Source organism: Symphalangus syndactylus, chromosome 13, assembly GCF_028878055.3.
Source record: "Symphalangus syndactylus isolate Jambi chromosome 13, NHGRI_mSymSyn1-v2.1_pri, whole genome shotgun sequence".
NCBI classification, from domain to species: domain Eukaryota; kingdom Metazoa; phylum Chordata; class Mammalia; order Primates; family Hylobatidae; genus Symphalangus; species Symphalangus syndactylus.
In genome coordinates this window covers 6,115,136-6,140,634 of record NC_072435.2, presented here as the reverse complement: position 1 = coordinate 6,140,634, position 25,499 = coordinate 6,115,136, and positions in this window count along the sequence as shown.

Below are 25,499 nucleotides of genomic sequence, written 5' to 3'. Positions count from 1 at the left end.
TTTCTGATATGTGCATTCAGCTAACAGAGTTAAACCATACTTTTGATGGCGCAGTTCTGAACACTCATTCTGTAGAAAATGCAAGTTGACATTCGGAGCGCTAAGAGGGTAATAGTGGAAAAAGCAATATACTCAAATTTAAACTACACAGAAGCATTCTGTGAAACTTCTTTCTGTTCTCTGCATTCAACTAACTGAGTTGAACCTTGCTTTTGATTGAGCCGTTCTGGAACACTCTTTCTGTAGAAAATGCAATTGGACATTCTGAGCGCTAAGAGGCCTATATTGGGGAAAAGAATATCAACAAATAAAAACTACACAGAAGCATTCTGTGAAACTTCTTTCTGTTCTGTGCATTCAACTAAAAGTGTTGAACCTTAGTTTTGATTGAGCCGTTCTGAAACACTCTTTCTGTAGAAAATGCAAGTGGACATTCGGAGCGCTAAGTTAGTAATAGTGGAAAAAGGAATATCTCCAAATAAAAACTACACAGAAGCATTCTCTGAAACTCCTTTCTGTTCTCTGCATTCAACTAACAGAGCTGAGCCTTACTTTTGGAGGAGCAGTTCTGAAACACTCTTTGTGTAGAAACTGCCAGTGGAAATTCAGAGCGCTAAGAGGGTAATATTCGAAAAAGGAATATCTTCAACTAAATACTACACAGAAGCATTCTGTGAAACTTCTTTCTGTTCTGTGCATTCAACTAAAAGTGTTGAACCTTAGTTTTGATTGAGCCGTTCTGAAACACTCTTTCTGTAGAAAATTAAAGTGGAGATTCGGAGCGCTAAGAGGGTAATAGTGGAAAAAGGATTATCTTCAAATATAAACTACACAGAATCATTCTGTGAAACTTCTTTCTGATATGTGCATTCAGCTAACAGAGTTAAACCATAATTTTGATAGTGCAGTTCTGAACACTCTTTCTGTAGAAAATGCAACTGGACATTTGGAGCGCTAAGAGGGTAGTATTGGAAAAAGGAATATATTCAATTATAAGCTACACAGAAGCATTCTGTGAAACTTCTTTCTGATCTGAGCATTCCGCTAACAGAGTTAAACCATACTTTTGATTGAGGAGATTTGAAACACTCTGACTGTAGAAAATGCAACTGGACATTCGGAGCGCTAAGTGGGTAATAATGGAAAAAGGAATATGTTCAAATATAAACAACACAGAAGCATTGTATGAAACTTCTTTCTGTTCTGTGCATTCAACTAACAGTGTTGAACCTTACTTTTGATTGAGCCGTTCTGAAACACTCTTTCTGTAGAAACTGCAATTGGACATTCTCAGCTCTAAGAGGCCTATATTGGGAATAATAATATCTTCAAATAAAAACTACACAGCAGCATTGTGTGAAACTTATTTCTGATATGTGCATTCAGCTAACAGAGTTAAACCATACTTTTGATAGCGCAGTTCTGAACACTCTTTCTGTAGAAAATGCAAGTGGACATTCGGAGCGCTAATACGGTAATAGTGGAAAAAGGAATATATTCAATTATAAACTACACAGAAGCATTCTGTGAAACTTCTTTCTGTTCTGTGCATTCAACTAACTGAGTTGAACCTTACTTTTGATGGAGCCGTTGTGAAACACTCTTTCTGTAGAAACTGCAATTGGACATTCTGACCACTAAAAGGCCTATATTGGGAAAAAGAATATCTACAAATAAAAACTACACAGAATCATTCTGTGAAAATTCTTTCGAATCTGTGCATTCAACTAACAGTTAAAACCATACTTTTGATTGAGCCGTTCTGAACACTCTTTCTGTAGAAAATGCAAGTGGACATTCGGAGCACTAAGAGGGTAATAGTTGAAAAAGGAATATATTCAAATATAAACTACACAGAAGCATTCTGTGAAACTTCTTTCTGTTCTGTGCATTCAACTAACAGAGTTGAACCTTACTTTTGATTGAGCCGTTCTGAAACACTCTTTCTGTAGAAACTGCAATTGGACTTTCTTAGCGCTAAGAGGCCTACATTGTTAAAAAGAATATCTTCAAATAAAAACTACACAGAAGCATTCTGTGAAACATATTTCTGATATGTGCATTCAGTTAACAGAGCTAAACCATACTTTTGATTGAGCAGTTATGAAACACTCTTTGTGTAGAAAATATAAGTGGACTTTGGAGCGCTAAGATTGAAATAGGGGAAAAAGGATTATCTCCAAATAAAAACCACACAGAAGCATTCTCTGAAACTCCTTTCTGTTCTCTGAATTCAACTAATAGAGTTGATCCTTCCTTTTGAAGGAACAGTTCTGAAACACTCTTTGTGTAGAAACTGCCAGTGGACATTCAGAGCGCTAAGTGGGTAATAGTCAATAAAGTAATATCTTCAACTAAATACTACACAGAAACATTCTGTGAAACTACTTTCTGTTCTGTGCATTCAACTAAAAGAGGTGAACCTTACTTTTCATTGAGCCGTTCTGAAACACTCTTTCTATAGAAACTGCAATTGGACATTCTGAGCGCTAAGAGGCCTATATTGGTAAAAAGAATATTTTCATATAAACACTACACAGAAGCATTCTGTGAAACTTCTTTCTGATCTGTGCATTCAGCTAACAGAGTTAAACCATACTTTGGATTGAGCAGTTCTGAAACACTCTTTCTGTAGAAAATGCTACTGGACATTTGGAGCGCTAAGTGGGTAATAGTGGAAAAAGGAATATCTTCAAATATAAACTACACAGAATCATTCTGTTAAACTTCTTTCTGATCTGTGCATTCAGCTAACAGAGTTAAAGCATACTTTTGATTGAGCCGTTCTGAACACTCTTTCTGTAGAAAATGCAACTGGACATTTGGAGCGCTAAGAGGGTAGTAGTAGTGGAAAAAGTAATATATTCAAATATAAAATACACAGAAGCATTGTATGAAACTCCTTTCTCTTCTGTGCATTTAACTAACAGAGTTGAACCTTATTTTTGATTGAGCCGTTCTGAAACACTCTTTCTTTAGAAAATGCAAGTGGATATTCGCAGCGCTAAGACGGTAATACTGGAAAAGGAATATCTCCAAATAAAAACTACACAGAAGCATTCTCTGAAACTCCTTTCTGTTCTCTGCATTCAACTAACAGAGCTGAGCCTTACTTTTGAAGGAGCAGTTCTGAAACACTCTTTGTGTAGAAACTGCCGGTGGAAATTCAGAGCGCTAAGAGGGTAATAGTCGAAAAAGGAATATCTTCAACTAAATACTACACAGAAGCATTCTGTGAAACTGCTTTCTGTTCTGTGCATTCAACTAAAAGAGTTGAAACTTAGTTTTGATTGAGCCGTTCTGAAACACTCTTTCTGTAGAAAAGGAAAGTGGAGATTCGTAGCGCTAAGAGGATAATAGTGGAAAAAGGATTATATACAAATATAAACTACACAGAATCATTCTGTGAAACTTCTTTCTGATATGTGCATTCAGCTAACAGAGTTAAACCATACTTTTGATAGAGCAGTTGTGAACACTCTTTCTGTAGAAAATGCAACTGGACATTTGGAGCGATAAGACGGTAGTAATGGAAAAAGGAATATATTCAAATATAAGCTACACAGAAGCATTCTGTGAAACTTCTTTCTGATCTGAGCACTCAGCTAACAGAGTTAAACCATACTTTTGATTGAGGAGATTTGAAACACTCTGTCTGTAGAAAATGCAACTGGACATTCGGAGCGCTAAGTGGGTAAAAATGGAAAAAGGAATATGTTCAAATATAAACTACACAGAAGCATTGTATGAAACTTCTTTCTGTTCTGTGCATTCAACTAACAGAGTTGAACCTTTCTTTCAATTGAGCCGTTCTGAAACACTCTTTCTGTAGAAACTGCAATTGGACATTCTGAGCTCTAAGAGGCCTATATTGGGAAAAATAATATCTTCAAATAAAAACTACACAGCAGCATTGTGTGAAACTTATTTCTGATATGTGCATTCAGCTAACAGAGTTAAACCATACTTTTGATTGCGCAGTTCTCAACACTCTTTCTGTAGAAAATGCAAGTGGACATTCAGAGCGCTAATACGGTAATAGTGGAAAAAGGAATATATTCAATTATAAACTACACAGAAGCATTCTTTGAAACTTCTTTCTGTTCTGTGCATTCAACTTACTGAGTTGAACCTTACTTTTGATGGAGCCGTTGTGAAACACTCTTTCTGTAGAAACTGCAATTGGACATTCTGACCGCTAAAAGGCCTATATTGGGAAAAAGAATATCTACAAATAAAAACTACACAGAAGCATTCTGTGAAACTTCTTTCGGATCTGTGCATTCAACTAACAGAGTAAAACCATACTTTTGATTGAGCCGATCTGAACACTCTTTCTGTAGAAAATGCAAGTGGACATTCGGAGCGCTAAGAGGGTAATAGTTGAAAAAGGAATATATTCAAATATAAACTACACAGAAGCATTCTGTGAAACTTCTTTCTGTTCTGTGCATTCAACTAACAGAGTTGAACCTTACTTTTGATTGAGCCGTTCTGAAACACTCTTTCTGTAGAAACTGCAATTGGACTTTCTAAGCGCTAAGAGGCCTACATTGTTAAAAAGAATATCTTCAAATAAAAACTACACAGAAGCATTCTGTGAAACTTATTTCTGATCTGTGCATTCAGTTAACAGAGCTAAACCATACTTTTGATTGAGCAGTTATGAAACACTCTTTGTGTAGAAAATGCAAGTGGACTTTCGGAGCGCTAAGATTGTAATAGAGGAAAAAGGAATATCTCCAAATAAAAACCACACAGAAGCATTCTCTGAAATTCCTTTCTGTTCTCTGAATTCAACCAACAGAGTTTAGCCTTACTTTTGAAGGAGCAGTTCTGAAACACTCTTTGTGTAGAACCTGCCAGTGGACATTCGGAGCGCTAAGTGGGTAATAGTCAATAAAGGTATATCTTCAACTAAATACTACACAGAAGCATTCTGTGAAACTTCTTTCTGTTCTGTGCATTCAACTAACTGAGTTGAACCTTACTTTTGATGGAGCCGTCCTGAAACACTCTTTCTGTAGAAACTGCAATTGGACATTCTGAGCGCTAAGAGGCCTATATTGGGAAAAAGAATATCTACAAATAAAAACTACACAGAAGCATTCTGTGAAACATAGTTCTGATATGGGCATTCAACTAATAGAGTAAAACCATACTGTTGATTGAGTCGTTCTGAACACTCTTTCTGTAGAAAATGCAAGTGGACATTGGGAGCTCTAAGAGTGTAATACTGGAAATAGTAATATCTACAAATATAAACTACACAGAATCATTCTGTGAAAATTCTTTCTGATCTGTGCATTCAGCTAACAGAATTAAACCATACTTTTCATTGAGCAGTTCTGAACACTCTTTCTGTAGAAAATGCAACTGGACATTTGGAGCGCTAAGAGGGTAGTAGTGGAAAAAGGAATATATTCAAATATAAACTACACAGAAGCATTCTGTGAAACTTATTTCTGATCTGAGCATTCAGCTAACAGAGTTAAACCATATTTTGACTGAGAAGTTTTGAAACACTCTGTCTGTAGAAAATGCAACTGGACACTCGGAGCGCTAATTGGGTAATAGTGGAAAAAGGAATATGTTCAAATATAAACTACACAGAAGCATTGTATGAAACATATTTCAGTTCTGTACATTCAACTAACAGAGTTGAACCTTACTTTTGATTTAGCCGTTCTGAAACACTCTTTCTGTAGAAACTGCAATTGGACATTCTGAGCCCTAAGAGGCCCATATTGGGAAAAATGATATATTCAAATAAAAACTACACAGAATCATTGTGTGAAACTTATTTCTGATATGTGCATTCAGCTAACAGAGTTAAACGATACTTTTGATTGCGCAGTTCTGAACACTCTTTCTGTAGAAAATGCAAGTTGACATTCGGAGCGCTAAGAGGGTAATAGTGGAAAAAGCAATATACTCAAATATAAACTACACAGAAGCATTCTGTGAAACTTCTTTCTGTCCTCTGCATTCAACTAACTGAGTTGAACCTTGCTTTTGATTGAGCCGTTCTGGAACACTCTTTCTGTAGAAAATGCAATTGGACATTCTGAGCGCTAAGAGGCCTATATTGGGAAAAAGAATATCTACAAATAAAAACTACACAGAAGCATTCTGTGAAACTTATTTCTGATATGGGCATTCAACTAAAAGTGTTGACCCTTAGTTTTTATTGAGCCGTTCTGAAACTCTCTTTCTGTAGAAAATGCAAGTGGACATTCGGAGCGCTAAGATAGTAATAGTGGAAAAAGGAATATCTCCAAATAAAAACTACACAGAAGCATTCTCTGAAACTCCTTTCTGTTCTCTGCATTCAACTAACAGAGCTGAGACTTACTTTTGATGGAGCCGTTCTGAAACACTCTTTCTGTAGAAACTGCCAGTGGAAATTCAGAGCGCTAAGAGGGTGATAGTCGAAAAAGGAATATCTTCAACTAAATACTACACAGAAGCATTCTGTGAAACTCCTTTCTGTTCTGTGCATTCAACTAAAAGAGTTGAACCTTAGTGTTGATTGAGCCGTTCTGAAACACTCTTTCTGTAGAAAATGAAAGTGGAGATTCGGAGCGCTAAGAGGGTAATAGTGGAAAAAGGACTATCTTCAAATATAAACTACACAGAATCATTCTGTGAAACTTCTTTCTGATATGTGCATTCAGCTAACAGATTTAAACCATACTTTTGATAGAGTAGTTCTGAACACTCTTTCTGTAGAAAATGCAACTGGACATTTGGAGCGCTAAGCGGGTAGTAGTGGAAAAAGGAATATATTCAAATATAAGCTACACAGAAGCATTCTGTGAAACTTCTTTCTGATCTGAGCATTCAGCTAACAGAGTTAAACCATACTTTTGATTGAGGAGATTTGAAACACTCTGTCTGTAGAAAATGCAACTAGACATTCGGAGCGCTAAGTGGGTAATAATGGAAAAAGAATATGTTCAAATATAAACTACACAGAAGCATTGTATGAAACTTCTTTCTGTTCTGTGCATTCAAGTAACAGAGTTGAACCTTACTTTTGATTGAGCCGTTCTGAAACACTCGTTCTGTAGAAACTGCAATTGGGCATTCTGAGCTCTAAGAGGCCTATATTGGGAAAAATAATATCTTCAAATAAAAACTACATAGCAGCATTGTGTGAAACTTATTTCTGTTATGTGCATTCAGCTAACAGAGTTAAACGATACTTTTGATTGCGCAGTTCAGAACACTCTTTCTGTAGAAAATGCAAGTGGACATTTGGAGCGCTAATACGGTAATAGTCGAAAAAGGAATATATTCAATTATAAACTACACAGAAGCATTCTGTGAAACTTCTTTATGTTCTGTGCATTCAACTAAAAGAGTTGAACCTTAGTTTTGATTGAGCCGTTCTGAAACACTCTTTCTGTAGAAAATGAAAGTGGAGACTCGGAGCGCTAAGAGGGTAATAGTGGAAAAAGGATTATCTTCAAATATAAACTACACAGAATCATTCTGTGAAACTTCTTTCTGATATGTGCATTCAGCTAACAGAGTTAAACCATACTTTTGATAGAGCAGTTCTGAACACTCTTTCTGTAGAAAATGCAACTGGACATTTGGAGCGCTAAGAGGGTAGTAGTGGAAAAAGGAATATATTCAAATATAAGCTACACAGAAGCATTCTGTGAAACTTCTTTCTGATCTGAGCATTCAGCGAACAGAGTTAAACCATACTTTTGATTGAGGAGATTTGAAACACTCTGTCTGTAGAAAATGCAACTGGACATTCGGAGCGCTAAGTGGGTAATAATGGAAAAATGAATATGTTCAAATATAAACTACACAGAAGCATTGTATGAAACTTATTTCTGTTCTGTGCATTCAACTAACAGAGTTGAACCTTACTTTTGATTGAGCCGTTCTGAAACACTCTTTCTGTAGAAAATGCAACTGGACATTTGGAACGCTAAGAGGGTAGTAGTGGAAAAAGGAATATATTCAAATATAAACTACACAGAAGCATTCTGTGAAACTTCTTTCTGATCTGAGCATTCAGCTAACAGAGTTAAACCATACTATTGACTGAGAAGTTTTGAAACACTCTGTCTGTAGAAAATGCAACTGGACATTCGGAGCGCTAATTGGGTAATAGTGGAAAAAGGAATATATTCAAATATAAGCTACACAGAAGCATTCTGTGAAATTTCTTTCTGATCTTAGAATTCAGCTAACAGAGTTAAACCATACTTTTGATTGAGGAGATTTGAAACACTCTGTCTGTAGAAAATGCAACTGGACATTCGGAGCGCTAATTGGGTAATAGTGGAAAAAGGAATATATTCAAATATAAGCTACACTGAAGCATTCTGTGAAATTTCTTTCTGATCTTAGAATTCAGCTAACAGAGTTAAACCATACTTTTGATTGGGCAGATCTGAACACTCTTTCTGTAGAAAATGCAACTGGACATTCGGAGCGCTAAGTCGGTAATAATGGAAAAAGGAATATGTTCAAATATAAACTACACAGAAGCATTGTATGAAACTTCTTTCTGTTCTGTGCATTCAAGTAACAGAGTTGAACCTTACTTTTGATTGGCCGTTCTGAAACACTCGTTCTGTAGAAACTGCAACTGGGCATTCTGAGCTCTAAGAGGCCTATATTGGGAAAAATAATATCTTCAAATAAAAACTACATAGCAGCATTGTGTGAAACTTATTTCTGATATATGCATTCAGCTAACAGAGTTAAACGATACTTTTGATTGCACAGTTCTGAACACTCTTTCTGTAGAAAATGCAAATGGACATTCGGAGCGCTAATACAGTAATAGTGGAAAAAGGACTATATTCAATTATAAACTACACAGAAGCATTCTGTGAAACTTCTTTCTGTTCTGTGCATTCAACTAAAAGAGTTGAACCTTAGTTTTGATTGAGCCGTTCTGAAACACTCTTTCTGTAGAAAATGAAACTGGAGATTCGGAGCGCTAAGAGGGTAATAGTGGAAAAAGGATTATCTTCAAATATAAACTACCCAGAATCATTCTGTGAAACTTCTTTCTGATATGTGCATTCAGCTAACAGAGTTAAACCATACTTTTGATAGAGCAGTTCTGAACACTCTTTCTGTAGAAAATGCAACTGGACATTTGGAGCGCTAAGAGGGTAGTAGTGGAAAAAGGCATATATTCAAATATAAGCTACACAGAAGCATTCTGTGAAACTTCTTTCTGATCTGAGCATTCAGCTAACAGATTTAAACCATACTTTTGATTGAGCAGTTTTGAAACACTCCGTCTGTAGAAAATGCAACTGGACATTCGTAGCTCTCAGTGGGTAATAGTGGAAAAAAGAATATGTTCAAATATAAACTACACAGAAGCATTGTATGAAACTTCTGTTCTGTGCATTCAACTAACAGAGTTGAACCTTACTTTTGATGGAGCCGTTGTGAAACACTCTTTCTGTAGAAACTGCAATTGGACATTCTGACCGCTAAAAGGCCTATATTGGGAAAAAGAATATCTACAAATAAAAACTACACAGAAGCATTCTGTGAAACTTCTTTCGGATCTGTGCATTCAACTAACAGAGTAAAACCATACTTTTGATTGAGCCGTTCTGAACACTCTTTCTGTAGAAAATGCAAGTGGACATTCGGAGCGCTAAGAGGGTAATAGTTGAAAAAGGAATATATTCAAACATAAACTACACAGAAGCATTCTGTGAAACTTCTTTCTGTTCTGTGCATTCAACTAACAGAGTTGAACCTTACTTTTGATTGAGCCGTTCTGAAACACTCTTTCTGTAGAAACTGCAATTGGACTTTCTAAGCGCTAAGAGGCCTATGTTGTTAAAAAGAATATCTTCAAATAAAAACTACACAGAAGCATTCTGTGAAACTTATTTCTGATCTGTGCATTCAGTTAACAGAGCTAAACCATACTTTTGATTGAGCAGTTATGAAACACTCTTTGTGTAGAAAATATAAGTGGACCTTCGGAGCGCTAAGATTGTAATAGGGGAATAAGGATTATCTCCAAATAAAAACCACACAGAAGCATTCTCTGAAACTCCTTTCTGTTCTCTGAATTCAACTAACAGAGTTTAGCCTTACTTTTGAAGGAACAGTTCTGAAACACTCTTTGTGTAGAAACTGCCATTGGACATTCGGAGCGCTAAGTAGGTAATAGTCAATAAAGGAATATCTTCAACTAAGTACTACACAGAAGCATTCTGTGAAACTTCTTTCTGTTCTGTGCATTCAACTAAAAGAGGTGAACCTTACTTTTCATTGAGCCGTTCTGAAACACTCTTTCTATAGAAACTGCAATTGGACATTCTGAGCGCTAAGAGGCCTATATTGGTAAAAAGAATATTTTCATATAAACACTACACAGAAGCATTTTGTGAAACTTCTTTCTGATCTGTGCATTCAGCTAACAGAGTTAAACCATACTTTTAATTGAGCAGTTCTGAAACACTCTTTCTGTAGAAAATGCTACTGGATATTTGGAGAGCTAAGTGGGTAATAGTGGAAAAAGGAATATCTTCAAATATAAAATACACAGAATCATTCAGTGAAAATTCTTTCTCATCTGTGCATTCAGCTAACAGAGTTAAACCATACTTTTGATTGAGCAGTTCTGAACACTCTTTCTGTACAAAATACAACTGGACATTTGGAGCGCTAAGAGGGTAGTAGTGGAAAAAGGAATATATTCAAATATAAACTACACAGAAGCATTGTATGAAACTTCTTTCTCTTCTGTGCATTCAACTAACAGAGTTGAACCTTATTTTAGATTGAGCCGTTCTGAAACACTCTTTCTGTAGAAAATGCAAGTGGATATTTGGAGCGCTAAGACGGTAATACTGGAAAAGGAATATATTCAAATACAAACTACACAGAATCCTTCTGTGAAACTACTTTCTGTTCTGTGCATTCAACTAGCTGAGTTGAACCTTACTTTTCATGGAGCCGTTCTGAAACACTCTTTCTGTAGAAACTGCAATTGGACATTCTGAGCGCTAAGAGGCCTATATTGGGAAAAAGAATATCTTCAAATAAAAACTACACAGAAGCATTCTGTGAAACTTATTTCTGATATGGGCATTCAACTAATAGAGTAAAACCATACTTTTGACTGAGCCGTTCTGAACACTCTTTCTGTAGAAAATGCAAGTGGACATTCCGAGCGCTAAGAGGGTAATACTAGAAAAAGTAATATCTTCAAATATAAACTACACAGAATCATTCTGTGAAACTTCTTTCTGATCTGTGCATTCAGCTAACAGAATTAAAACATACTTTTCATTGAGCAGTTCTAAACACTCTTTCTGTAGAAAATGCAACTAGACATTTGGAGCGATAAGACGGTAGTTGTGGAAAAAGGAATATATTCAAATATAAACTACACGGAAGCATTCTGTGAAACTACTTTCTGATCTGAGCATTCAGCTAACAGAGTTAAACCATACTTTTGACTGAGCAGTTTTGAAACACTCTGTCTGTAGAAAATGCAACTGGACATTCGGAGCGCTAAGTGGGTAATAGTGGAAAAAGGAATATGTTCAAATATAAACTACACAGAAGCATTGTATGAAACATCTTTCTGTTCTGTACATTCAACTAACAGAGTTGAAACTTACTTTTGATTGAGCCGTTCTGAAACACTCTTTCTGTAGAAACTGCAATTGGACATTCTGAGCCCTAAGAGGACTATATTGGGAAAAATAATATATTCAAATAAAAACTACACAGAGGCATTGTGTGAAACTTATTTCTGATATGTGCATTCAGCTAACAGAGTTAAACCATACTTTTGATTGCGCAGTTCTGAACACTCATTCTGTAGAAAATGCAAGTTGACATTCGGAGCACTAAGAGGGTAATAGTGGAAAAAGCAATATACTCAAATATAAACTACACAGAAGCATTCTGTGAAACTTCTTTCTGTTCTCTGCATTCAACTAACTGAGTTGAACCTTGCTTTTGATTGAGCCGTTCTGGAACACTCTTTCTGTAGAAAATGCAATTGGACATTCTGAGCGCTAAGAGGCCTATATTGGGGAAAAGAATATCAACAAATAAAAACTACACAGAAGCATTCTGTGAAACTTCTTTCTGTTCTGTGCATTCAACTAAAAGTGTTGAACCTTAGTTTTGATTGAGCCGTTCTGAAACACTCTTTCTGTAGAAAATGCAAGTGGACATTCGGAGCGCTAAGTTAGTAATAGTGGAAAAAGGAATATCTCCAAATAAAAACTACACAGAAGCATTCTCTGAAACTCCTTTCTGTTCTGTGCATTCAACTAACAGAGCTGAGCCTTACTTTTGGAGGAGCAGTTCTGAAACACTCTTTGTGTAGAAACTGCCAGTGGAAATACAGAGCGCTAAGAGGGTAATATTCGAAAAAGGAATATCTTCAACTAAATACTACACAGAAGCATTCTGTGAAACTTCTTTCTGTTCTGTGCATTCAACTAAAAGGGTTGAACCTTAGTTTTGATTGAGCCGTTCTGAAACACTCTTTCTGTAGAAAATGAAAGTGGAGATTCGGAGCGCTAAGAGGGTAATAGTGGAAAAAGGATTATCTTCAAATATAAACTACACAGAATCATTCTGTGAAACTTCTTTCTGATATGTGCATTCAGCTAACAGAGTTAAACCATAATTTTGATAGTGCAGTTCTGAACACTCTTTCTGTAGAAAATGCAACTGGACATTTGGAGCGCTAAGAGGGTAGTATTGGAAAAAGGAATATATTCAATTATAAGCTACACAGAAGCATTCTGTGAAACTTCTTTCTGATCTGAGCATTCCGCTAACAGAGTTAAACCATACTTTTGATTGAGGAGATTTGAAACACTCTGACTGTAGAAAATGCAACTGGACATTCGGAGCGCTAAGTGGGTAATAATGGAAAAAGGAATATGTTCAAATATAAACAACACAGAAGCATTGTATGAAACTTCTTTCTGTTCTGTGCATTCAACTAACAGTGTTGAACCTTACTTTTGATTGAGCCGTTCTGAAACACTCTTTCTGTAGAAACTGCAATTGGACATTCTCAGCTCTAAGAGGCCTATATTGGGAATAATAATATCTTCAAATAAAAACTACACAGCAGCATTGTGTGAAACTTATTTCTGATATGTGCATTCAGCTAACAGAGTTAAACCATACTTTTGATAGCGCAGTTCTGAACACTCTTTCTGTAGAAAATGCAAGTGGACATTCGGAGCGCTAATACGGTAATAGTGGAAAAAGGAATATATTCAATTATAAACTACACAGAAGCATTCTGTGAAACTTCTTTCTGTTCTGTGCATTCAACTAACTGAGTTGAACCTTACTTTTGATGGAGCCGTTGTGAAACACTCTTTCTGTAGAAACTGCAATTGGACATTCTGACCACTAAAAGGCCTATATTGGGAAAAAGAATATCTACAAATAAAAACTACACAGAATCATTCTGTGAAAATTCTTTCGAATCTGTGCATTCAACTAACAGTTAAAACCATACTTTTGATTGAGCCGTTCTGAACACTCTTTCTGTAGAAAATGCAAGTGGACATTCGGAGCACTAAGAGGGTAATAGTTGAAAAAGGAATATATTCAAATATAAACTACACAGAAGCATTCTGTGAAACTTCTTTCTGTTCTGTGCATTCAACTAACAGAGTTGAACCTTACTTTTGATTGAGCCGTTCTGAAACACTCTTTCTGTAGAAACTGCAATTGGACTTTCTAAGCGCTAAGAGACCTACATTGTTAAAAAGAATATCTTCAAATAAAAACTACACAGAAGCATTCTGTGAAACATATTTCTGATATGTGCATTCAGTTAACAGAGCTAAACCATACTTTTGATTGAGCAGTTATGAAACACTCTTTGTGTAGAAAATATAAGTGGACTTTGGAGCGCTAAGATTGAAATAGGGGAAAAAGGATTATCTCCAAATAAAAACCACACAGAAGCATTCTCTGAAACTCCTTTCTGTTCTCTGAATTCAACTAATAGAGTTGATCCTTCCTTTTGAAGGAACAGTTCTGAAACACTCTTTGTGTAGAAACTGCCAGTGGACATTCAGAGCGCTAAGTGGGTAATAGTCAATAAAGTAATATCTTCAACTAAATACTACACAGAAGCATTCTGTGAAACTACTTTCTGTTCTGTGCATTCAACTAAAAGAGGTGATCCTTACTTTTCATTGAGCCGTTCTGAAACACTCTTTCTACAGAAACTGCAATTGGACATTCTGAGCGCTAAGAGGCCTATATTGGTAAAAAGAATATTTTCATATAAACACTACACAGAAGCATTCTGTGAAACTTCTTTCTGATCTGTGCATTCAGCTAACAGAGTTAAACCATACTTTGGATTGAGCAGTTCTGAAACACTCTTTCTGTAGAAAATGCTACTGGACATTTGGAGCGCTAAGTGGGTAATAGTGGAAAAAGGAATATCTTCAAATATAAACTACACAGAATCATTCTGTTAAACTTCTTTCTGATCTGTGCATTCAGCTAACAGAGTTAAAGCATACTTTTGATTGAGCCGTTCTGAACACTCTTTCTGTAGAAAATGCAACTGGACATTTGGAGCGCTAAGAGGGTAGTAGTGGAAAAAGTAATATATTCAAATATAAAATACACAGAAGCATTGTATGAAACTCCTTTCTCTTCTGTGCATTTAACTAACAGAGTTGAACCTTATTTTTGAATGAGCCGTTCTGAAACACTCTTTCTTTAGAAAATGCAAGTGGATATTCGCAGCGCTAAGACGGTAATACTGGAAAAGGAATATATTCAAATATAAACTACACAGAAGCATTCTGTGAAGCTTCTTTCTGTTCTGTGCATTCAACTAACAGAGTTGAACCTTACTTTTGATGGAGCCGTTCTGAAAATCTCTTTCTATAGAAACTGCAATTGGACATTCTGAGAGCTAAGAGGCCTATATTTTGAAAAAGAATATCTTCAAATAAAAACTACACAGAAGCATTCTGTGAAACTTATTTCGGATATGGGCATTCAACTAATAGAGTAAAACCATACTTTTGACTGAGCCGTTCTGAACACTCTTTCTGTAGAAAATGCAAGTGGACATTCTGAGCGCTAAGAGGGTAATACTAGAAAAAGTAATATCTTCAAATATAAACTACACAGAATCATTCTGTGAAACTTGTTTCTGATCTGTGCATTCAGCTAACAGAATTAAAGAATACTTTTCATTGAGCAGTTCTGAACACTCTTTCTGTAGAAAATGCAACTAGACATTTGGAGCGATAAGAGGGTAGTAGTGGAAAAAGGAATATATTCAAATATAAACTACACGGAAGCATTCTGTGAAACTTCTTTCTGATCTGAGCATTCAGCTAACAGTGTTAAACCATACTTTTGACTGAGCAGTTTTGAAACACTCTGTCTGTAGAAAATGCAACTGGACATTCGGAGCGCTAAGTGGGTAATAGTGGAAAAAGGAATATGTTCAAATATAAACTACACAGAAGCATTGTATGAAACATCTTTCTGTTCTGTACATTCAACTAACAGAGTTGAAACTTACTTTTGATTGAGCCGTTCTGAAACACTATTTCTGTAGAAACTGCAATTGGACATTCTGAGCCCTAAGAGGCCTATATTGGGAAAAATAATATATTCAAATAAAAACTACACAGAGGCATTGTGTGAAACTTATTTCTGATATGTGCATTCAGCTAACAGAGTTAAACCACACTTTTGATTGCGCAGTTCTGAACACTCTTTCTGTAGAAAATGCAAGTTGAAATTCTGAGCGCTAAGAAGGTAATAGTGGAAAAAGCAATATACTCAAATATAAACTACAAAGAAGCATTCTGTGAAACTTCTTTCTGTTCTCTGCATTCAACTAACTGAGTTGAACCTTGCTTTTGATTGAGCCGTTCTGGAACACTCTTTCTGTAGAAAATGCAATTGGACATTCTGAGCGCTAAGAGGCCTATATTGGGAAAAATAATATCTACAAATAAAAACTACACAGAAGCATTCTGTGAAACTTCTTTCTGTTCTGTGCATTCAACTAAAAGTGTTGAACCTTAGATTTGATTGAGCCGTTCTGAAACACTCTTTCTGTAGAAAATGCAAGTGGACATTCGGAGCGCTAAGTTAGTAATAGTGGAAAAAGGAATATCTCCATATAAAAACTACACAGAAGCATTCTCTGAAACTCCTTTCTGTTCTGTGCATTCAACTAACAGAGCTGAGCCTTACTTTTGGATGAGCAGTTCTGAAACACTCTTTGTGTAGAAACTGCCATTGGAAATTCAGAGCGCTAAGAGGGTAATAGTCGAAAAAGGAATATCTTCAACTAAATACTACACAGAAGCATTCTGTGAAACTACTTTCTGTTCTGTGCATTCAACTAAAAGAGTTGAAACTTAGTTTTGATTGAGCCGTTCTGAAACACTCTTTCTGTAGAAAATGAAAGTGGAGATTCGGAGCGCTAAGAGGGTAATAGTGGAAAAAGATTATCTTCAAATATAAACTACACAGAATCATTCTGTGAAACTTCTTTCTGATATGTGCATTCAGCTAACAGAGTTAAACCATACTTTTGATTGAGCAGTTCTGAACACTGTTTCTGTAGAAAATGCAACTGGACATTTAGAGCGCTAAGAGGGTAGTAGTGGAAAAAGGAATATATTCAAATATAAGCTACACAGAAGCATTCTGTGAAACTCCTTTCTGATCTGAGCATTCCGCTAACAGAGTTAAACCATACTTTGATTGAGGAGATTTGAAACACTCTGACTGTAGAAAATTCAACTGGACATTCGGAGCGCTAAGTGGGTAATAATGGAAAAAGGAATATGTTCAAATATAAACAACACAGCAGCACTGTATGAAACTTCTTTCTGTTCTGTGCATTCAACGAACAGAGTTGAACCTTACTTTTGATTGAGCCGTTCTGAAACACTCTTTCTGTAGAAACTGCAATTGGACATTCTCAGCTCTAAGAGGCCTATATTGGGAATAATAATATCTTCAAATAAAAACTACACAGCAGCATTGTGTGAAACTTATTTCTGATATGTGCATTCAGCTAACAGAGTTAAACCATACTTTTGATTGCACAGTTCTGAACACTCTTTCTGTAGAAAATGCAAGTGGACATTCGGAGCGCTAATTCGGTAATAGTGGAAAAAGGAATATATTCAATTATAAACTACACAGAATCATTCTGTGAAACTTCTTTCTGATATGTGCATTCAGCAAACAGAGTTAAACCATACTTTTGATTGAGCAGTTTTGAACACTGTTTCTGTAGAAAATGCAACTGGACATTTAGAGCGCTAAGAGGGTAGTAGTGGAAAAAGGAATATATTCAAATATAAGCTACACAGAAGCATTCTGTGAAACTTCTTTCTGATCTGAGCATTCCGCTAACAGAGTTAAACCATACTTTTGATTGAGGAGATTTGAAACACTCTGACTGTAGAAAATGCAAGTTGACATTCGGAGCGCTAAGAGGGTAATAGTGGAAAAAGCAATATACTCAAATATAAACTACACAGAAGCATTCTGTGAAACTTCTTTCTGTTCTCTGCATTCAACTAACTGAGTTGAACCTTGCTTTTGATTGAGCCGTTCTGGAACACTCTTTCTGAAGAAAATGCAATTGGACATTCTGAGCGCTAAGAGGCCTATATTGGGAAAAATAATATCTACAAATAAAAACTACACAGAAGCATTCTGTGAAACTTCTTTCTGTTCTGTGCATTCAACTAAAAGTGTTGAACCTTAGTTTTGATTGAGCCGTTCTGAAACACTCTTTCTGTAGAAAATGCAAGTGGACATTCGGAGCGCTAAGTTAGTAATAGTGGAAAAAGGAATATCTCCAAATAAAAACTACACAGAAGCATTCTCTGAAACATATTTCTGATATGTGCATTCAGTTAACAGAGCTAAACCATACTTTTGATTGAGCAGTTATGAAACACTCTTTGTGTAGAAAATATAAGTGGACCTTCGGAGCGCTAAGATTGTAATAGAGGAAAAAGGACTATCTCCAAATAAAAACCACACAGAAGCATTCTCTGAAACTCCTTTCTGTTCTCTGAATTCAACTAACAGAGTTGAGCCTTACTTTTGAAGGAGCAGTTCTGAAACACTCTTTGTGTAGAAACTGACAGTGGAAATTCAGAGCGCTAAGAGGGTAATAGTCGAAAAAGGAATATCTTCAACTAAATACTACACAGAAGCATTCTGTGAAACTCCTTTCTGTTCTCTGAATTCAACTAACAGAGTTGAGCCTTACTTTTGAAGGAACAGTTCTGAAACACACTTTGTGTAGAAACTGCCAGTGGACATTCGGAGCGCTAAGTGGGTAATAGTCAATAAAGGAATATCTTCAACTAAATACTACACAGAAGCATTCTGTGAAACTCCTTTCTTTTCTGTGCATTCAACTAACTGAGTTGAACCTTACTTTTGATGGAGCCGTTGTGAAACACTCTTTCTGTAGAAACTGCAATTGCACATTCTGAGCGCTTAGAGGCCTATATTGGTAAAAAGAATATTTTCATATAAACACTACACAGAAGCATTCTGTGAAACTTCTTTCTGATCTGTGCATTCAGCTAACAGAGTTAAACCATACTTTGGATTGAGCAGTTGTGAAACACTCTTTCTGTAGAAAATGCTACTGGACATTTGGAGCGCTAAGTGGGTAATAGTGGAAAAAGGAATATCTTCAAATATAAACCACACAGAATCATTCTGTGAAACTTCTTTCTGATCTGTGCATTCAGCTAACAGAGTTAAAGCATACTTTTGATTGAGCAGTTCTGAACACTCTTTCTGTAGAAAATGCAACTGGACATTTGGAGCGCTAAGAGGGTAGTAGTGGAAAAAGTAATATATTCAAATATAAACTACACAAAAGCATTGTATGAAACTCCTTTCTCTTCTGTGCATTTAACTAACAGAGTTGAACCTTATTTTTGATTGAGCCGTTCTGAAACACTCTTTCTTTAGAAAATGCAAGTGGATATTCGCAGCGCTAAGACGGTAATACTGGAAAAGGAATATATTCAAATATAAACTACACAGAAGCATTCTGTGAAACTTCTTTCTGTTCTGTGCATTCAACTAACTGAGTTGAACCTTACTTTTGATGGAGCCGTTCTGAAAATCTCTTTCTGTAGAAACTGCAATTGGACATTCTGAGCGCTAAGAGGCCTATATTTTGAAAAAGAATATCTTCAAATAAAAACTACACAGAAGCATTCTGTGAAACTTATTTCGGATATGGGCATTCAACTAATAGAGTAAAACCATACTTTTGATTGAGCCGTTCTGAACACTCTTTCTGTAGAAAATGCAAGTGGACATTCTGAGCACTAAGAGGGTAATACTAGAAAAAGTAATATCTTCAAATATAAACTACACAGAATCATTCTGTGAAACTTCTTTCTGATCTGTGCATTCAGCTAACAGAATTAAACCATACTTTTCATTGAGCAGTTCTGAACACTCTTTCTGTAGAAAATGCAACTAGACATTTGGAGCGATAAGAGGTTAGTAGTGGAAAAAGGAATATATTCAAATATAAACTACACGGAAGCATTCTGTGAAACTTCTTTCTGATCTGAGCATTCAGCTAACAGAGTTAAACCATACTTTTGACTGAGCAGTTTTGAAACACTCTGTCTGTAGAAAATGCAACTGGACATTCGGAGGGCTAAGTGGGTAATAGTGGAAAAAGGAATATGTTCAAATATAAACTATACAGAAGCATTGTATGAAACATCTTTCTGTTCTGTACATTCAACTAACAGAGTTGAAACTTACTTTTGATTGAGCCGTTCTGAAACACTCTTTCTGTAGAAACTGCAATTGGACATTCTGAGCCCTAAGAGGCCTATATTGGGAAAAATAATATATTCAAATAAAAACTACACAGAGGCATTGTGTGAAACTTATTTCTGATATGTGCATTCAGCTAACAGAGTTAAACCATACTTTTGATTGCGCAGTTCTGAACACTCTTTCTGTAGAAAATGCAAGTTGAAATTCGGAGCGCTAAGAGGGTAATAGTGGAAAAAGCAATATACTCAAATATAAACTACAAAGAAGCATTCTGTGAAACTTCTTTCTGTTCTCTGCATTCAACTAACTGAGTTGAACCTTGCTTTTGATTGAGCCGTTCTGGAACACTCTTTCTGTAGAAAATGCAATTGGACATTCTGAGCGCTAAGAGGCCTATATTGGGAAAAATAATATCTACAAATAAAAACTACACAGAAGCATTCTGTGAAACTTCTTTCTGTTCTGTGCATTCAACTAAAAGTGTTGAACCTTAGTTTTGATTGAGCCGTTCTTAAACACTCTTTCTGTAGAAAATTCAAGTGGACATTCGGAGCGCTAAGTTAGCAATAGTGGAAAAAGGAATATCTCCATATAAAAACTACACAGAAGCATTCTCTGAAACTCCTTTCTGTTCTCTGCATTCAACTAACAGAGCTGAGCCTTACTTTTGGAGGAGCAGTTCTGAAACACTCTTTGTGTAGAAACTGCCAGTGTAAATTCAGAGCGCTAAGAGGGTAATAGTCGAAAAAGGAATAGCTTCAACTAAATACTACAGAGAAGCATTCTGTGAAACTTCTTTCTTTTCTGTGCATTCAACTAAAAGAGTTGAAACTTAGTTTTGATTGAGCCGTTCTGAAACACTCTTTCTGTAGAAAATGAAAGTGGAGATTCGGAGCGCTAAGAGTGTAATAGTGGAAAAAGGATTATCTTCAAATATAAACTACACAGAATCATTCTGTGAAACTTCTTTCTGATATGTGCATTCAGCAAACAGAGTTAAACCATACTTTTGATTGAGCAGTTCTGAACACTCTTTCTGTAGAAAATGCAACTGGACATTTGGAGCGCTAAGAGGGTAGTAGTGGAAAAAGGAATATATTCAAATATAAGCTACACAGAAGCATTCTGTGAAACTTCTTTCTGATCTGAGCATTCCGCTAACAGAGTTAAACCATACTTTTGATTGAGGAGATTTGAAACACTCTGACTGTAGAAAATGCAACTGGACATTCGGAGCGCTAAGTGGGTAATAACGGAAAAAGGAATATGTTCAAATATAAACAACACAGAAGCATTGTATGAAACTTCTTTCTGTTCTGTGCATTCAACTAACAGAGTTGAACCTTACTTTTGATTGAGCCGTTCTGAAACACTCTTTCTGTAGAAACTGCAATTGGACATTCTCAGCTCTAAGAGGCCTATATTGGGAATAATAATATCTTCAAATAAAAACTACACAGCAGCATTGTGTGAAACTTATTTCTGATATGTGCATTCAGCTAACAGAGTTAAACCATAATTTTGATTGCACAGTTCTGAACACTCTTTCTGTAGAAAATGCAAGTGGACATTCGGAGCGCTAATACGGTAATAGTGGAAAAAGGAATATATTCAATTATAAACTACACAGAAGCATTCTGTGAAACTTCTTTCTGTTCTGTGCATTCAACTAACTGAGTTGAACCTTACTTTTGATGGAGCCGTTGTGAAACACTCTTTCTGCAGAAACTGCAATTGGACATTCTGACCGCTAAAAGGCCTATATTGGGAAAAAGAATATCTACAAATAAAAACTACACAGAAGCATTCTGTGAAACTTCTTTCAGATCTGTGCATTCAACTAACAGAGTAAAATCATACTTTTGATTGAGCCGTTCTGAACACTCTTTCTGTAGAAAATGCAAGTGGACATTCAGAGCGCTAATAGGGTAATATTTGAAAAAGGAATATACTCAAATATAAACTACACAGAAGCATTCTGTGAAACTTCTTTCTGTTCTGTGCCTTCAACTAACAGAGTTTAACCTTACTTTTGATTGAGCCGTTCTGAAACACTCTTTCTGTAGAAACTGCAATTGGACTTTCTAAGCGCTAAGATGCCTACATTGTTAAAAAGAATATCTTCAAATAAAAACTACACAGAAGCATTCTGTGAAACATATTTCTGATATGTGCATTCAGTTAACAGAGCTAAACCATACTTTTGATTGAGCAGTTATGAAACACTCTTTGTGTAGAAAATATAAGTGGACCTTCGGAGCGCTAAGATTGTAATAGGGGAAAAAGGATTATCTCCAAATAAAAACCACACAGAAGCATTCTCTGAAACTCCTTTCTGTTCTCTGAATTCAACTAACAGAGTTGAGCCTTACTTTTGAAGGAACAGTTCTGAAACACTCTTTGTGTAGAAACTGCCAGTGGACATTCGGAGCGCTAAGTGGGTAATAGTCAATAAAGGAATATCTTCAACTAAATACTACACAGAAGCATTCTGTGAAACTACTTTCTGTTCTGTGCATTCAACTAAAAGAGGTGAACCTTACTTTTCATTGAGCCGTTCTGAAACACTCTTTCTATAGAAACTGCAATTGGACATTCTGAGCGCTAAGAGGCCTATATTGGTAAAAAGAATATTTTCATATAAACACTACACAGAAGCATTCTGTGAAACTTCTTTCTGATCTGTGCATTCAGCTAACAGAGTTAAACCATACTTTGGATTGAGCAGTTCTGAAACACTCTTTCTGTAGAAAATGCTACTGGACATGTGGAGCGCTAAGTGGGTAATAGTGGAAAAAGGAATATCTTCAAATTTAAACTACACAGAATCATTCTGTTAAACTTCTTTCTGATCTGTGCATTCAGCTAACAGAGTTAAAGCATACTTTTGATTGAGCAGTTCTGAACACTCTTTGTGTAGAAAATGCAACTGGACATTCAGAGCGCTAAGAGGGTAGTAGTGGAAAAAGTAATATATTCAAATATAAACTACACAGAAGAATTGTATGAAACTCCTTTCTCTTCTGTGCATTTAACTAACAGAGTTGAACCTTATTTTTGATTGAGCCGTTCTGAAACACTCTTTCTTTAGAAAATGCCAGTGGATATTCGCAGCGCTAAGATGGTAATACTGGAAAAGGAATATATTCAAATATAAACTACACAGAAGCATTCTGTGAAACTTATTTCTGTTCTGTGCATTCAACTAACTGAGTTGAACCTTACTTTTGATGGAGCCGTTCTGAAAAGCTCTTTCTGTAGAAACTGCAATTGGACATTCTGAGCGCTAAGAGGCCTATATTGGTAAAAAGAATATCTTCATAGAAACACTACACAGAAGCATTCTGTGAAACTTCTTTCTGATCTGTACATTCAGCTAACAGAATTAAACCATACTTTTGATTGAGCAGTTCGGAACACTCTTTCTGTAGAAAATGCAACTGGACATTTGGAGCGCTAAGAGTGTAGTAGTGGAAAAAGTGATATATTCAAATATAAACTACACAGAAGCATTCTGTGAAACTTCTTTCTGTTCCTTGCATTCAACTAACTGAGTTGAAACTTACTTTTGATGCAGCCGTTCTGAAACACTCTTTCTGTAGAAACTGCAATTGGATATTCTGAGCGCTAAGAGGCCTATATTGGGAAAAAGAATATCTTCAAATAAAAACTACACAGAAGCATTCTGTGAAACTTATTTCTGATATGGGCATTCAACTAATAGAGTAAAACCATATTTTTGATTGAGCCGTTCTGAACACTCTTTCTGTAGAAAATGCAAGTGGACATTCCGAGCGCTAAGAGGTTAATACTAGAAAAAGTAATATCTTCAAATATAAACTACACAGAATCATTCTGTGAAACTTCTTTCTGATCTGTGCATTCAGCTAACAGAATTAAACCATACTTTTCATTGACCAGTTCTGAACAATCTTTCTGTAGAAAATGCAACTGGACATTTTAGCGCTAAGAGGGTAGTAGTGGAAAAAGGGTTATATTCAAATATAAACTACACAGAAGCATTCTGTGAAACTTCTTTCTGATCTGAGCATTCAGCTAACAGAGTTAAACCATAGTTTTGACTGAGCAGTTTTGAAACACTCTGTCTGTAGAAAATCCAACTGGACATTCGGAGCGCTAAGTGGGTAATAGTGGAAAAAGGAATATGTTCAAATATAAACTACACAGAAGCATTGTATGAAACATCTTTCTGTTCTGTACATTCAACTAACAGAGTTGAAACTTTCTTTTGATTTAGCCGTTCTGAAACACTCTTTCTGTAGAAACTGCAATTGGACATTCTGAGCCCTAAGAGGCCTATATTGGGAAAAATAATATATTCAAATAAAAACTACACAGAAGCATTGTGTGAAACTTATTTCTCATATGTGCGTTCAGGTAACAGAGTTAAACCATACATTTGATTGCGCAGTTCTGAACCCTCTTTCTGTAGAAAATGCAATGTACATTCGGAGCGCTAAGAGGGTAATAGTGGAAAAAGCAATATATTCAAATATAAACTACACAGAAGCATTCTGTGAAACTTCTTTCTGTTCTTTGCATTCAACTAACTGAGTTGAACCTTGCTTTTGATTGAGCCGTTCTGGAACACTCTTTCTGTAGAAAATGCAATTGGACATTCTGAGCGCTAAGAGGCCTATATTGGGAAAAAGAATATCTACAAATAAAAACTACAGAGAAGCATTCTGTGAAACTTGTTTCTGTTCTGTGCATTCAACTAAAAGTGTTGAACCTTAGTTTTGATTGAGCCGTTCTGAAACACTATTTCTGTAGAAAATGCAAGTGGACATTTGGAACGCTAAGATAGTAATAGTGGAAAAAAGAATATCTCCAAATAAAAACTACACAGAAGCATTCTCTGAAACTCCTTTCTGTTCTCTGCATTCAACTAACAGAGCTGAGCCTTACTTTTGAAGGAGCAGTTCTGAAACACTCTTTGTGTAGAAACTGCCAGTGGAAATTCAGAGCGCTAATAGGGTAATAGTCGAAAAAGGAATATCTTCAACTAAATACTACAGAGAAGCATTCTGTCAAACTTCTTTCTGTTCTGTGCATTCAACTAAAAGAGTTGAACCTTAGTTTTGATTGAGCCGTTCTGAAACACTCTTTCTGTAGAAAATGAAAGTGGAGATTCGGAGCGCTAAGAGGGTAATAGTGGAAAAAGGAATATCTTAAAATATAAACTACACAGAATCATTCTGTGAAACTTCTTTCTGATATGTGCATTCAGCTAACAGAGTTAAACCATAGTTTTGATAGAGCAGTTCTGAACACTCTTTCTGTAGAAAATGCAACTGGACATTTGGAGCGCTAAGAGTTTAGTAGTGGAAAAAGGAATATATTCAAATATAAGCTACACAGAAGCATTCTGTGAAACTTCATTCTGATCTGAGCATTCAGATAACAGTGTTAAACCATACTTTTGATTGAGGAGATTTGAAACACTCTGTGTGTAGAAAATGCAACTGGACATTCGAAGCGCTAAGTGGGTAATAATGGAAAAAGGAATATGTTCAAATATAAACTACACAGAAGCATTGTATGAAACTTCTTTCTGTTCCGTGCATTCATGAAACAGAGTTGAGCCTTACTTTTGATTGAGCCGTTCTGAAACACTCTTTCTGTAGAAACTG